This window comes from Salvelinus fontinalis, chromosome 21, assembly GCF_029448725.1.
Source record: "Salvelinus fontinalis isolate EN_2023a chromosome 21, ASM2944872v1, whole genome shotgun sequence".
NCBI lineage: Eukaryota > Metazoa > Chordata > Actinopteri > Salmoniformes > Salmonidae > Salvelinus > Salvelinus fontinalis.
Genome location: NC_074685.1, coordinates 6,317,877 through 6,332,788, shown reverse-complemented (window position 1 = coordinate 6,332,788; position 14,912 = coordinate 6,317,877).

The following is a 14,912-nucleotide window of genomic DNA, read 5'->3' as shown; positions in this document are numbered from 1 at the left end:
AAACAAATAACTAAAGAGTAGCAGTAAAATAACAATAGCGAGGCTATATACAGGGGGTACCGGTACAGAGTCAATTTGTGGAGGCACCGATTAGTTGAGGTAATATGTACATTTAGGTAGAGTTATTATAGTGAGTATGCATAGATAATAACACAGGGTAGCAGCAGCATAAGGGGGGGGGGGGGGGATGCAAATAGTCTGGGTAGCCATTTGATTAGATGTTCAGGAGTCTTATGGCGTATGGGTGGAAGCTGTTTAGAAGCCTAGACTTGGCGCTCCGTTACTGCTTGCCGTGCGGTAGCAGAGAGAACAGTCTATGACTAGGCAGGCTGGGGTCTTTGACAATTTTTTGGGCCTTCCTCTGACACCGCCTGGTATAGAGGTCCTGGATGGCAGGAAGCTTGGCCCCAGTGATGTACTGGGCTCTAGGCACTACCCTCTGTAGTGCCTTGCGGTCGGAGGCTGAGCAGTTTCCATACCAGGTCGTGATGCAACCAGTCAGGATGCTCTCGATGGTGCAGCTGTAGAACCTTTTGAGGATCTGAGGACCCATGCCAAAACTTTTCAGTCTCCTGAGGGGGAATAGGTTTTGTTGTGCCCTCTTCATGAATGTCTTTGTGTGTTTGGACCATGTTAGTTTGTTGGTGATGTGGACACAAAGAACCTTGAAGCTCTCAACCTGCTCCACTACAGCCCCGTCGATGCGAATGGGGTGTGCTCGGTCCTCCTTGTCCTGGCATCGCACGGTCAGGTCTCTGACCTCCTCCCTATAGGCTGTCTCCTCGTTGTCGGTGATCAGGCCTACCACTGTTGTATCATCTGCAAACTTAATGATGGTGTTGGAGTCATGCCTGGCCGTGCAGTCATTAGTGAACAGGGAGTACAGGAGGGGACTGAGCACGCACACCTGAGGGATCAGCGTGGTGGATGTGTTGTTAACTACCCCTACCACCTTGGGGCGGCCCATCAGGAAGTCCAGGATCCAGTTGCAGAGGGAGGTGTTTAGTCCTATGGTCCTTAGCTTAGTGATGAGCTTTGAGGTCTCTATGGTGTTGAGTGCGGTCTTAGTGCCATCATCGGTCTGTGGTGGTATGTAGACAGGTACGAAAAAACAGATAAAAACTCTAGGTAGATAGTGTGGTCAAATGAATAGCATTCTCACATAGGTGTTCCTTTTGTTCAGGTGGGAAAGAGCAGTGTGGAGTGCAATAGAGATTGCATAATCTGTGGGTCTAGGGTTTCTGGGATAATGGTGTTGATGTGAGCCATGACCAGCCTTTCAAAGCACTTCATGGCTGCAAACGTGAGTGCTACGGTTCAGTAGTCATTTAGGCAGGTTACCTTACTGTTCTTAGGCACAGGGACTATGGCTAGAAACATGTTACAGACTCAGACAGGGAGAGGTTGAAAATGTCAGTGAAGACACTTGCCAGTTGGTCAGCGCATGCTCAGAGTACACATCCTGGTAATCTGTCAGGACTCAGACAGGGACTCAAACAGGGAGAGGTTGAAAATGTCAGTGAAGACACTTGCCAGTTGGTCAGCGCATGCTCAGAGTACACATCCTGGTAATCTGTCAGGCCCTGCGGCCTTGTCAATGGTGACCTGTTTAAAGGTCTTACTCACATCGGCTGAGGAGAGCGTGATCACACAGTCGTCCGGAACAGCTGATGCTCTCATGCATGTTTCAGTGTTACTTGCCTTGAAGCGATTATAGAAGTAGTTTAGCTTGTCTGGTAGGCTCGTGTCACTGGGCAGCTCTCGACTGTGCTTCCCTCTGTAGTTTGTAATAGTTTGCAAGCCCTGCAACGAGCGTCGAAGTAGTACGATTCGATCTTAGTCCTGTATTGATGCTTTGCCTGTTTAATGGTTTGTCGGAGGGCATAGTGGGATTTCTTAAAAGCTTCCAGGTTAGAGTCCCACTCCTTGAAAGCGGCAGCTCTACCCTTTAGCTCAGTGCGGATGATGCCTGTAATACATGGCTTCTGGTTGGGGTATGTACGTACAATCACTGTAGAGATGACATCATCGATGCACTTATTGATGAATCAGTGACTGATGTGGTGTACTCCTCAATGCCATCGGAGGAATCCCGGAACATATTCCAGTCTGTGCTAGCAAAACAGTCCTGTAGCTTAGCATCTGCTTCATCTGCCCACTTTTTTATTGACCAAGTCACTGGTGCTTCCTGCTTTAATTTTTGCTTGTAGGCAGGAATCAAGAGGATAGAATTACGTATGGTCAGATTTGCCAAATGAAGAGCGAGGGAGAGCTTTGTACGCATCTCTGTGTGTGGAGTAAAGGTGGTCTAGAGTTTTTTTTTTAACCTCTGGTTGCACATTTAACATGCTGGTAGAAATGAGGTAAAACGGATTTAAGTTTCCCTGCATTAAAGTCCCAGGCCACTAGGAGCGGCGCCTCTGGATGAGCGTTTTCCTGTTTGCTTATGGCGGTATATAGCTCATTGAGTGCGGTCTTAGTGCCAGCATCGGTCTGTGGTGGTATGTAGACAGGTACGAAAAATACAGATGAAAACTCTCTAGGTAGATAGTGTGTTCTACAGCTTATCATGAGATACTCTACCTCAGGCGAGCAAAACCTTTATACTTCCTCAGATATCATGCACCAGCTGTTGTTTACAAATATACATAGAGCGCCACCCCTTGTCTTACCAGAGGCTGCTGTTCTATCCTGCCGATACAGTGTATATCCCGCCAGCTGTATGTTATTCATGTCGTTGTTCAGCCACGACTCGGTGAAACATAAGATATTACAGTTTTTAATGTCCCGTTTAATCTTGTACAGTGATCCCTCGCCACTTCGCGGTTCACTTATCGCGGATTCGCTATTTCGCGGATTTTCATAATGCATATTTTTTTTTTTTTTGGTGCATTGTGCTCTGCATTCTGATTCGCTAAAAACTCACTCCCGCTTCTTGTATCAAAACATGCTACGAATTGTGCTATCATTTTGTCGTCTCGTGCAGTTATGTGTACGTACATCGCTTAGCAACCATGGTGCGAATGGCCACTGAACTTAAGCGAGTAGCTGAGGAATGGGACCCTTTGATGAGCCGTTCATTACAGTTCTCCAACGTAATCGATGGTGGCATGTCGGTGTACAAGGATCTTTTTGCAAAGAAGAAAAAAGAGCGACAACAGCTGCCTATCACTATGTTCTTCTCCCGAACAAACACACCTGCACCGCGGGCTTCAGAAGAAGAGAACACTGCAGAGCGCAGTCAGGATGCAGCGGCCCAGTCTGAAGAGCAGTGAAACGGCCTACACGTGAGTCACTGTATTTGTATACATGTAATAGTTGCTAATTGTAAAAAAAAAAAAAAGTTTTCTATTTCGCGGATTTCACTTATCGCGGGTCATTTTCGGAACGTAACCCCCGCGATAAACGAGGGATTACTGTAATCTATTTTCCAATGATTGCATGTTGACCAATAGAACGGATGGCAGTGGGGGTTTACTCGCTGGCCTACGAATTCTCAGAAGGCCTTCCAACCTCCACCCCCTTTTTCTCTTTTTTTTGTTTAACGTAAATGACGGGGATTTGTGCATGTTCCTGGGAAAGCAGTACATCCTTCATGTCGGACTCGTTAAAGGAAAAAGCTTCTTCCAGTTTGTGGTGAATAATCGCTGTTAAGTGCTTTTCGGTCATAGGAGACGGTAGCAGCAACATTATGTACAAAATAAGTAAAACAATATGTTACAAACAAAATGAACAAAATAGCACAGTTGATTAGGAGTACTATTTTTAACCAGACAGCATCAGATACATGGGCTACACATACTGAGACAGAGGGCCCTGTTTTGCTGTCTCGGATGCTTTATCTGAGATTGATGCGTCTTTCTGTCAATAGCGTACATCGGCAGGAACACCCACCCACCTCGAGCATCCCATTGGTTCCTTCATGAACATCCCCACTCCTTCATGGATATCCCCCCTCAAGCATCCCATTGATTCCTGCATTAACCCCCCCCACACCCCCCCCTCGGGCACCCCATTGGTTCCTGTTCATACCCCCCACCCACCTCGAGCACGACATCTTCATGCTTGTGACACTTTTGAATGTGAATCAAAAGGTAAATAAAAGTATTATCTGAGTTTTTTTTGCCCCCGCCTCTCGGAATCCTCCTTGCTAGCTAGCGGGAGTGACACCGGTAAACAGTGTCCTCACCGTTATTAATAGAACTGTTTAAATACAGTGCCCGACAGGACACTGTCTAATGGTCGCTCCCGCCTCCCGCTAGCACAGCATACGGGAGCAACACCATGTGCTAGACACTGTGTGCTAGCTTGCTAGTTAGCTAGCACAAGGTGGTTGCCCTCGCCTGCTTTGTGCCGGAGAAAACATTGCCTGATAGGCAGGGGCCAAGGACATTGTTTACCTGTCGCCACCTCCTCCCGCTAGCTAGTTAGGGACACTGTACGCTAGCTGACCGAAGTCAGCCTGCAGGCGTCCAGCCCGCTACAAGGAGTCGCTAGTGCGTGATGTGCCAAGTAAAGCCTCCCCGGCCAAACCGTTCCCAAACCCGGATGAACCCAAGACTGTAGTGACGCCGCAACACTGCAATGCACTGCTTTAGACCACTGCGCCACTCGGGAGGCCCAAGTTGCAGATGCAGGAAAGCCCAAAATGCAGGCCGCAATTGCATCCTTCCCCTTTCTGTCGGCACGTCTTGGTCAAATAAATGATCAAACAGGAAACTGTGAATGGCGACACCCCAGAGAAACCAACTACAACTGGACACGACATGCCTCACAACACCCCGATGGCCAAACAGCTACTCCGGGTTGCCACCGCTGTCATTATACAGCACAGTAAAGTAGCTAAAACGTAGTAAGTGCACTGCTAAACAATATAAATGCAACATGTAAAGTGTCGGTCCCCTGTTTCATGAGCTGAAATAAAATAGCCCAGAAATGTTCCATAAGCACAAAAAGGGTACAGTGGTTCCTCCTTTAAAAGTTGCGTCATACTGCGGCACACCTTGCGTGCTGCTGCATCATTCTGTAGCAAATCCTTTAATTGTCAGACATTTTTTCTGTTACTGCAAGTTATTGCTAGTTTGACCATCAGAGGGCATCTTTGAGAAGCATTTGATAGTATTCCGTAATGGCATTACCAGAGAATTTAAAACCTTTTTTTGTAATAACTTAATCTATGGGATTGATTTTAATAAATTTGTCTTAATTTGATTCTTATTGTGGTGTTTCTATTCAGAGAAAAATTTTAAACTAAACCCTCAGGGTTTCCGTTAGGATGGAATGGAAAATATGGCGCTGTACAACGTGACGGTCGGGAGTAGGCTACAGGATTGGAGGATTCTAAATTGTTTGCCTTCATTAGACAACTTTGTTTCAATATTTCTGTAAATCAGTGATATTTATTCCCATAGTAATTCGTTATGGATCCATAACTAAATCAACATCTGCATTTTGAAAGAGTATTTTTTATCAACGAAATGTGTTTATTTGTTTATTATGCTACTGTGCAGTCTACAATACATACTGTAGTAAACATGGGAAAGTGCCTAATTCCTTACATAAGGGAGACCAGGCCATGTCTGTACTACAGAATGCAGGGCATGCGGGAGGCCGGTGTTATTTCATAGTCGTGTACAATGTAGAAAATAGTAAAAATAAAGAAAGATCCTGGAATGAGTAGGTCTGTCAAAACTTTTGACTGATACTTGCTTAATTAATTTGATTAATATTATGTTTTTTCTATTCCAAGAAAAACGAAAAACCCTTTGGGTTTCCATTAGGATGGAATGGAAAATATGTCGCTGTACAACATGGCGGTCGGCAGTACAGTACTGGGCTATTTAGCTAAAGAATCCCCGCAGGGCACGAGGAAGGAGTAGGCTGTCTTTGTAAATAAGAATTTGTTCGTAAATGACTTGCCTAGTTAAGTAAAGGTTATACTAAGAGCATAACATTTCTGCACCCTAATTGTCTAATTCTTGTCTAACCAATACCCAAACGGAGATTAAGTGAAAATAAAAATCTCATTGATTGCCATGCTTGTCTCAGAGCAGCGTGAAACAATGCTAAAATAATTGTAGGCTTTTGCTTCTGACTTCAATATGCTCTTTAAACAAATAAGACCTACGCCATTTTTAACAGCACATTACTCAACACTAGTGAGACTCCTTTCGCCAATATCGGATTTTTTTTTTCTTTCAATTACGTGATTCTCCGCCAATAATTACATTTAGAGGATTGGAGGACTCTAAATTAATATATAAGGGGCATTTTCCATTAGATATTCTCCGATATTCTCACAGATCCTAAGGGGCTTTAATATAATTCTAAATTAATAATAATAATCGCTTTGTTTAAAAAGTAACAATATTTTGGAGATTTCGTTTTCACTTAACCTAGAGTAAGCGAGAAAAAGACAATTCTTGGACATGGGGTGAGACATTCTCACTCATTTGTAAATAGAGAAACCTAACTTGATTATTTAGCAGACATCGCTTGCTTATATTCAGTCGACACATCTCAAGAATATCATGGAATATTTGAACAAGTAATTTGTTATGGATCCATAACTAAATAAACATCAGCATTTTGAAATAGTATTTTTATCATTATTTTATTAACGAAAGCATAAAGATGCTGATGAAGAAATGCAGTACTGTACAGTATATGCTTTTACATTTGGATAATAAAGCATTTTGAAGATATAAGCCACCTGCCTTTGTTTTTTAGGCTACTGTGCAGTCTGACAAGTAAACATAGCATACAGTACATACTGTAGTAAACATGGGAATTCCTTACATAAGGGAGAGCAGGCCATGTCCAGACTTTCTCGGTGACCTCAAGTACTCATTAACTCTGTCTTTAATGCTTTTTCGGGTTGCATCAGTCATGGCCGGAAACTTCTGAGACACAGTATTACTGATGAACACCCGGAGGTTCACTGGTAAACCACATTTGTCTCGGGATCCATCCCAGTTTGTATTCTGAGCCCACTCGTGGTATCCCTCTTCGGTTACACATCCCTGGAATAGCGGCCCTTGCTGTGCCTGGTGAGCAGTTGGTCGAGTTCTGTTGTCAGAAGAGGAATAGAAATGTCAGGGTGAACCGACGACCTGACGAACCCGCCACGTATGTTGACTCTGCCTGTCGGAGGTGGAGTTCCAGAGCTCAGGGGTGTTTGTCAGGTCGTCGGTGCAGCCCGTTGTCCAGCCCTTTGTCCACTGATCTCCATGGAAGGTTGCTGGCAGGGTTGTAAGCTCTGCAAAAACACATTCACGTTTTTAGTACACAATTATCGATTTCATACACAGTATGCCTACACATTGAAGTTGAAGTCGGAAGTTTACATACACCTAGCGAAATACATTTAAACTCAGTTTCACAATTCCTGACATTTAATTCAAGTAAAAATTCTCTGTCTTAGGTCATTTAGGATCACCACTTCATTTTAGGAATGTGAAATGTCAGAATAATAGTATAGAGAATGATTTATTTCATCTTTTATTTCTTTCATCACATTCCCAGTGGGTCAGAAGTGTACATACACTCAATTAGTATTTGGTAGCATTACCTTTAAATTGTTGAACTTGGGTCAAACGTTTTGGGTAGCCTTCCACAAGCTTCCCACAGTAAGTTGGGTGAAAGTTGGCCCATTCCTCCTGACAGAGCTGGTGTAACTGATTCAGGTTTGTAGGCCTCTTTGCTCGCACACACTTTTTCAGTTCTGCCCACAAATTGTCTATAGGATTGAGGTCAGAGCTTTGTGATGGCCACTCCAATACCTTGACTTTGTTGTCCTTAAGCAATTTTGCCACAAATTTGGAAGTATGCTTGGGGTCATTGTCCATTTGGAAGACCCATTTGCAACCAAGCTTTAACTTTCTGACTGATGATGTCTTGAGATGTTGCTTCAATATATGCACATAATTTCCCTCCCTCATGATGCCATCTATTTTGTGAAGTGCACCAGTCCCTCCTGCAGCAAAGCACCCCCACGACATGATGCTGCCACCCCCATGCTTCACGGTTGGGATGGTGTTCTTCGGCTTGCAAGCCTCCCCCTTTTTCCTCCAAACATAACGATGGTCATTATGGCCAAACAGTTCTATTTTTGTTTCATCAGACCAGAGGACATTTCTCCAAAAAGTACAATCTTTCTCCCCATGTGCAGTTGCAAACCGTAGTCTGGCTTTTTTATGGCGGTTTTAGAGCAGTGGCTTCTTCCTTGCTGAGCGGCCTTTCAGGTTATGTCGATATAGGACTTGTTCTACTGTGGATATAGATACTTTTGTACCTCTTTCCTCCAGAATTTTCACAAGGTCCTTTGCTGTTTTTCTGGAATTGATTTGCACTTTTCACACCAAAGTACGTTCATCTCCAGGAGACAGAACGCGTCTCCTTCCTGAGCGGTATGATGGCTGCGTGGTCCCATGGTGTTTATACTTGCGTACTATTGTTGGTACAGATGAACGAGGCGTTTGGAAATTGCTCCCAAGGATGAACCAGACTTGTGGAGGTCTCCAATTTTTTTTCTGAGGTCTTGGCTGATTTCTTTTGATTTTCCCATGATGTCAAGCAAAGAGGCACTGAGTTTGAAGGTAGGCCTTGAAATACATCCACAGGTACACCTCCAATTGACTCAAATGATTTCAATTAGCCTAACAGAAGCTTCTAAAGCCTTGACATCATTTTCTGGAATTTTCCAAGCTGTTTAAAGGCACAGTCAATTTAGTGAATGTAAACTTCGGACCCACTGGAATTGTGATACAGTGAATTATAAGTTAAATAATCTGTCTGTAAACAATTGTTGGAAAAATTGCTTTTGTCATGCACAAAGTAGATGTCCTAACTAGTCTTGCCAAAACTATAGTTTGTTAACAAGAAATTTGTGAAGTGGTTGAAAAACTAGTTTTAATGACTCCAACGTAAGTGTATGTAAACTTCTGACTTCAACTGTATATATATATATTTTTTTAATGATCAGAACATGTGTGTTCGCTTGTTTTGTACTGTTCTGTAGTTTCGACCCAATGATTCGTCTGACAAACAAATAACTTTGCGTCCTGCAGGCCCAGATCACAGCTGGCGAGACATTTAATAATGTCATCTTCACAGACAAATCAACCATGGCCCTTGAGCAATTTGCTCAAAATTGCTACAGAAAAAAAGGAAGAAGATCAAGCAAGTCGAGTCCCAAGCACCCGCTCAAATTTCAAGTGTGGGTGGCAATTTTTAGCCAGGGACCAGTCCCATATTTGATTTGTGATGGTAAGTTTGGCTATTTACAAAGCAAAAGGTACATCAAATATTGTAGCCTACACCTCACGGACTGTTATGTGTTCCACAATAATTCACTCTTGCCTCCTTTTTCAGGTATCATGGCTCGAGATTTCTTTGAGGAGAAATCATTTACATTTACATTTTAGTCATTTAGCAGACGCTCTTATCCAGAGCGACTTACAGTAGAGTGCATACATTTTATTACATTTTTTAATTTATTTTATTTTTTATTTTTATTTTTTACATACTGAGACAAGGATATCCCTACCGGCCAAACCCTCCCTAACCCGGACGACGCTATGCCAATTGTGCGTCGCCCCACGGACCTCCCGGTTGCGGCCGGCTGCGATAGAGCCTGGGCGCAAACCCAGAGACTCTGGTGGCACAGCTAGCAATGCGATGCAGTGCCCTAGACCACCGCGCCACCCGGGAGACATCAAGAGAAAATCATCAAGAGATACGCTGGACCCTATGTCAGAGAGGTGTTTCTGGGTACACATTGTTTCTTTCAAGGTAGGATTATTGCAATATTTTGTTACATTTAGGCCTATTTACATGTATATTTCTATTATTGTACCTAAGTTTGGCTGTTAGGTGTCTTGTTTTGCACACTTTGTACAAAATAATAAAATGGAGTACTACAGGATATTTCTTAACGTAGTTCTTTATTAGCTAGCTATAACTGGCATGTTCACGTATCGCCAACCAGGATCAAACTGACCATGACCTAACCATTTGGGTGGTCTTAACCAATCATAGCACACAGTATGATATGGCGGTAAAATGCATCCAATTATAATTCAGTATGTTTACACATATGAATATTACATTAGGCTAAATAAAAAATGTTCTTCTCCAAATGCTGACAATGGCCCAAAACACACTGCCGCCCGGGTTGGCATTGCAAATGAGGGCATAAACTGGGTCAAGACGCCAGCAGAGTAAGTAGACCTTTATGTAGTAAAATAAAGGTTCAATACAAATGAATAAATAAAAGACCTACAACACCTTGGGTAGGCCTACAGTATATCTAAATGAATAAATGAAAGACCTACAACACCTTCGGTAGGCCTACAGTATATCTACAATGAATAAATAAATAAAAGACCTACAACACCTACGGTAGGCCTACAGTATATCTAAATGAATAAATAAAAGACCTACAACACCTACGGTAGGCCTACAGTATATCTACAATGAATAAATAAATAAAAGACCTACAACACCTACGGTAGGCCTACAGTATATCTAAATAAATAAATAAAAGACCTACAACACCTACGGTAGGCCTACAGTATATCTAAATAAATAAATAAAAGACCTACAACACCTACGGTAGACCTACAGTATATCTATAAATAAATAAATAAATAAATAAAAGACCTACAACACCTTCGGTAGGCCTACAGTATATCTAAATGAAGAAATAAAAGACCTACAACACCTTCGGTAGGCCTACAGTATATCTAAATGAATAAATAAAAGACCTACAACACCTTCGGTAGGCCTACAGTATATCTAAATGAATAAATAAAAGACCTACAACACCTTCGGTAGGCCTACAGTATATCTAAATGAATAAATAAAAGACCTACAACACCTTCGGTAGGCCTACAGTATATCTAAATGAATAAATAAAAGACCTACAACACCTTCTGTAGGCCTACAGTATATCTAAATGAATAAATGAAAGACCTACAACACCTACGGTAGGCCTACAGTATATCTAAATAAATAAATAAATAAAAGACCTACAACACCTACGGTAGGCCTACAGTATATCTAAATGAATAAATAAATAAAAGACCTACAACACCTACGGTAGACCTACAGTATATCTAAATGAATAAATAAAATACCTACAACACCTACGGTAGGCCTACAGTATATCTACAAATAAATAAATAAAAGACCTACAACACCTTGGGTAGGCCTACAGTATATCTAAATGAATAAATAAAAGACCTACAACACCTTCTGTAGGCCTACAGTATATCTACAAATGAATAAATAAAAGACCTACAACACCTTCTGTAGGCCTACAGTATATCTAAATGAATAAATAAAAGACCTACAACACCTACGGTAGACCTACAGTATATCTACAATGAATAAATAAATAAAAGACCTACAACACCTACGGTAGGCCTACAGTATATCTAAATGAATAAATAAAAGACCTACAACACCTACGGTAGACCTACAGCATATCTAAATGAATAAATAAAAGAGAAATAGAGAAGTTGATGATACAACAATGCAAAAAATACATTGATCATCTCAGCAAGGTTTTACCTGTGGTCGTGGAGCTGGGTGGAAGTGTGACTAAAATGTAGGTTTTAAACCATCCACATTTAAATGTATTTTTTCTAGTTATTTTATTTTATTAACGAAAGCATAAATATGTTGCTGAATAAGTACTGTACTGTTGTTTTGAGTTAGAAATGTAACACTTTAGAGTACTTAAGCATCAAATACATGGCAAGTTGACTAACTAAATTATTAGTTACATTGTTTTAGTTCGAAAGTGTAGACTTTTTATCTTTAAATGATTGTTTTATGTAGAATACTACATTTTTGACCAGTTGCAAAAAGTCCTACTTCTATTTTGCTGTTAAGCCTCATAGCCCACCTCAGCCAGTTAAGTTATTTTATATCGGTCTAGGCTCCGAAGAAATAGACTCCAATTAAGCCCTCTTGCTGTTTTGTAAAGTCAAATTAAAATGAAGATTATTGTTGAAATGAATTGCTCGACTGGTGTAGGTTTTCTCCATCTGTTGGTGTGCAAAACTTGCATCATAACAAGTTAGCTATATTTTCAGCACCAGCCACTGTTCACCTCCTATTGAGTGCGCTGCAGTTGCCGCAAGCTGTTTTTTTTTTTAAATTGAACCTTTCTTTAACTAGACAAGTCAGGTAAGAACAAATTCTTATTTACAATGAAGGTCTACCCTGGCCAAACCCGGGTGACGCTGGGCCTATTGTGCGCCGTCCTATGGCCCTCCAAATCACGGTTGGATGTGATACAGCCTGAATTCGAACCAAGGACTGTAGTAAAGCCTCTTGCACCGAGATGCAGTGCCTTAGACTGCTACGCCACACGGGAGCCATGACCAATATAAACTCAGCAAAAAAAGAAACGTTCTTTTTTCAGGACCCTGTCTTTCAAAGATAATTTGTAAAAATCCAAATAACTTCACAGATCTTCATTGTAAAGGATTTAAACACTGTTTCCCATGCTTGTTCAATGAACCATAAACAATTAACTTCTAGTTGGTCCCAATCCCTGATCCGGGAGCACCCTCATCAGTAAAAAAGCTGACTAGCATAGCCTAGCATAGCGCCACAAGTAAATACTAGCATCTAAATATCATGAAATCACAAGTCCAAGACACCAGATGAAAGATACACATCTTGTGAATCCAGCCATAATTTCTGATTTTTAAAATGTTTTACAGGGAAGACACAATATGTATTTCTATTAGCTAACCACGATAGCAAAAGACACAACTTTTTTTTCCCACCATTTTTTTACTGCATAGGTAGCTATCACAAATTCGACCAAATAAAGATATAAATAGTCACTAACCAAGAAACAACTTCATCAGATGACAGTCTGATAAAATATTTATTGTATAGCATATGTTTTGTTCGAAAAATGTGCATATTTCAGGTATAAATCATAGTTTTACATTGCAGCCACCATCACAACTCTCACCAAAGCAACTAGAATAACTACAGAGAGCAACGTGAATGACCTAAATACTCATCATAAAACATTTATGAAAAATACACAGTGTACAGCAAATGAAAGACAAAGATCTTGTGAATCTAGCCAATATTTCAGATTTTTTAAGTGTTGTACAGCGAAAACACAATTTAGCATTATATTAGCTTACTACAATAGCCAACCACACAGCAGCATTGATTCATGCACGTTAGCGATAGCGAATAAACCAGCAAAAGATAAACTTTTTCACTAACCTTCTCAAAACTTCATCAGATGACAGTCCTATAACATCATATTACACAATACATATATTGTTTGTTCGAAAATGTGCATATTTAGCGGCACAAATCGTGGTTATACAATGAGAATAGTAGCCAAGCTGCAAACAAAATGTCGGGAGAAATCTTGGGAGAGGCACCTAATCTAATCAATAACTAATCATAAACTTGACTAAAAAATACAGGTTGGACAGCAAATGAAAGATACATTAGTTCTTAATGCAACCGCTGTGTTAGATTTTTTAAATTAATGTTACTACGACATACAGCGTGCGTTAAAGCGAGACCGCACCGTAATTAATGGCGGAATAATAGTTTAACATTTTTCAACAGATCAACGAATTAACATCATAAATAGTTCTTACTATTTTATGAGCTTCCATCAGAATCTTGTGCAAGTTGTCCTTTGTCCAGAAGAATCGTTGCTCGGTTGTAGATTGTCGTCTTCAACTTTGGAATTAGCAGCAAACATTAGCCATGTGGCGAAGACGTGTCCAACTCACTATAACGCAGCACAAATTTAATACTGAAAATCGCAATATACTGATATAAACTGATATAACTCGGTTTAAAATAACTACATTATGATGTTTTAAACACCTATATCGAATAAAATCAGAGCCGGATATATCTAAAGCCTGTAACGAGAGCTTTTCAGAATGCAATCCTGAGGTCTGTCTTGCGTCATGACGAACGTTGAAAAGACTGCACACCCGGTTCCAAGAGCTTTTATACGGCCTCAGAACTACCCAGACACCCCATTCCAATTCTCACTGCTTACTGACATCTAGGGGAAGGCGTATGCAGTGCATGTCGACCCATAGATTACATGCAAATGAATAAACTGACCCTGGAACAGAGTGCCCGATTTCAAATTTCTCACTTCCTGACAGGAAGTTTGCTGCAAAATGAGTTCTGTTTTACTCACAGATATAATTCAAACGGTTTTAGAAACTAGAGAGTGTTTTCTATCCAATAGTAATAATAATATGCATATTGTACGAGCAAGAATTGAGTACGAGACAGTTTAATTTGGGAACGAATTTTTACAAAGTCGAAATGGCGCCCCCCTATTGAGAAAAGGTTTTAATGAACATGCACCTGGGGAACGGTTGTTACTAACAGCTTACAGACAGTAGACAATTAATGTCACAGTTATGAAAACTTAGGACACTAAAGAGGCCTTTCTACTGACTCTGAAGAACACCAAAAGAAAGATGCGCAGGGTTCCTGCTCATCTGCGTGAACGTGCCTTAGGCATGCTGCAAGGAGGCATGAGGACTGCAGATGTGGTCAGGGCAATAAATTGCAATGTCCGTACTGTGAGACGCCAAAGACAGCTCTACAGGGAGACAGGATGGACAGCTGAACGTCCTTGCATTGGCAGACCACGTGTAACATGACCTGCACAGGATCGGTACATTCGAACATCACACCTGCGTGACAGGTACAGGATGGTAACAACAACTGCCCGAGTTACACCAGGAGCGCCAATCCCTCCATCAGTGCAATAGGCTGAGAGAGGCTGTACTGAGGGCTTGTAGACCTGTTGTAAGGCAGGTCCTCACCAGACATCACCGGCAAAAACGTCGCCTGCGGCACAAACCCACCGTCGCTGGACCAGA